This window comes from Chiloscyllium punctatum, chromosome 1 (assembly GCF_047496795.1).
Source record: "Chiloscyllium punctatum isolate Juve2018m chromosome 1, sChiPun1.3, whole genome shotgun sequence".
Classification (NCBI taxonomy): domain Eukaryota; kingdom Metazoa; phylum Chordata; class Chondrichthyes; order Orectolobiformes; family Hemiscylliidae; genus Chiloscyllium; species Chiloscyllium punctatum.
In genome coordinates, this window is record NC_092739.1 from 2,169,035 (window position 1) to 2,171,120 (window position 2,086).

The 2,086-nt window shown below is 38.8% G+C and overlaps 1 non-coding gene across 1 annotated transcript; it reads left to right on the forward strand.

Annotated features, from left to right (window-relative positions):
• Nucleotides 1-1,321: 1,321 nt before the first annotated feature.
• On the forward strand, nucleotides 1,322-1,403 carry trnas-uga (transfer RNA serine (anticodon UGA)). The gene has a single exon. It is a non-coding gene; the product is annotated as a tRNA-Ser (tRNA).
• The last annotated feature ends 683 nt before the right edge of the window (nucleotides 1,404-2,086 follow it).

Here is a 2,086-nt window from a genome sequence, read left to right on the forward strand (position 1 = left end):
CTCAATGAGATTACCTCTCTTGTGTTGAAACTGTTAAAAAAGACCGGATTTGCCCAATTTCAATTAACAGGACTAATGTTCATCCATGATATCAAGGCTAATCACCATTCGTGGTATTCCTCATATGGCATTAGTATCTTTCCTAAATTGAGGATTGTAATTCCTCATACTGTAGTCCAAGTGCGGTCGAACTGAGCCACAATACATTGGAAATTATGCTTCGTTCTCGTGCCCTGAAATCCTTCTGCAGCTTTCACAACAGACTTCTACAACTGCTACTAGACTTCAATGACTTATTAAAAACTTCTCCAAGATGCAATTCTAAAAATCAGTACATCAGACTTTCTTCTTCAAATCTTCGACAAATAATCTCCACACATTTCCCTCCTGACAAGTATGATAAAGTCAAATCGTTGCTATTTATCAAATCATGAGGGACATGGATAGGTTGACTCGTGTTTTTCTGCTGGTGAGGAAGTCAAAACTTAGAAAACATCGGTATAAAATTAGTGGGTAAGGATTTAAAAGGGACGTCAGGGGCAACATTTTCAGTCATGTTCAGAATGAGCTGACAGAGAAATTGTTGGAGACTGGTACAACTGTAACATTTAATGGCATCTGGATGGATATATGAGTAACAAGGTTCAGAGGGATGTAGGCCAAAAGTTGGCAAATGGGACCTACTAATTTAGGATAACTGTCCTCAATGGTCAAGTTGGAAAGAAGGGCCACTTTCCGTGTTGTATTGTTCAAGGACTTGATGACACTAGAACAACCGCAAAAACTTTGCAAATAATTCCGTCAAGACGATTTCAAGTTCCGAATCTTCGGTCAATCTTCCTCTCTTGTGCTCATAAGTTCATTACCTGAAGTCAGAACTTACGGATTAGTTGCTGGATCCATTCCTGTAAATTGGTTCTGCATTCTTTCTAATTCCGATTTTTTTTTTACGAATGTAGCTAGTGTTTATGGACATAGCATCAACATTTCTAATACCATATTTCGATGAACATTAAAACACAACTTTAGCACCAGATGATGAGCAATAGAGTCAAAATCGATCGGACAGTGAGACAATGATCCTCTCTTCGTGTGGTGTACATCCGTGACTCTATAATTCAACGAAGAATCATTCCCAAAACTTCAGCTGTGTCAGGATCTAGTTTGCGGTGAAAGCCTGTCAATCTGCTAAGGTAACATTCGTCTGGGTCTCTGCAAAGGATTTGGCGAAATCTTTGGGTGTTGACAATTTGTTCTTCAAACAAAGTACATATTTCATGAATTAAGTTCTTTTACTATGTAAATTGGCCACTTTTATGCAGCTGTGATGGCCGAGAGGTTAAGGCGTTGGATTTGAAATCCAATGGGGTCTCCCTGCGCAGGTTCGAATCCTGCTCACAGCGTTGAATCGTTTAAAAGTCATTAATTCCTTGGCAGAATTTGGATTTCGTGGAGCTTGAGCTTTGCATTCAATAGAAAGTAAATTTTCAACTGTGAAGTATCTGAAGTAATTTCAAAACGTCTAATTGAATAAATTATATGTCGAGACACAAAAAGTAACCAACCTCCAACACGAATCAGTTTCAAAACATTTGTCGAACTATCGTGAAATTCGGATGTTCGGGGGGGTGGTGTGGGGAGTGGAATTAAGCAAAAAAAGAAGCAATGCAATACGTTTACCTGCAGGTGATGAGTTTTTTTTAGGATCAGTTGAAAGTCAAGCTGAGAAAGTTCAACCTAATTTACAACTGACTCTCAAGGCCAATAATCTATTATATCAGCAGTCAATGAATTAGAAAAAGCAACTCCATGTGTGGAAAGGAACTCGACTGATCCAGGTTCCTGGCTTGAGGTGTGATAAGGCAAGGCGATATCAGCGGAGTCGAATTTTCTGGAAATATTAGAAATGGAATGTTAACGGTCTTCTGCTGACCACATTCGTAAGAAACTGTGCATTAAGAACTGAATTTGAAAATTAACGATGAAAATCAGACTTAGCCCTCTGCTTGTGGTCTAGCATTGTTCAGAACAATAGGTTGTTGTTGAGGCTAAAATTGACCAAAATAATCGATGGGGATCTTATCCA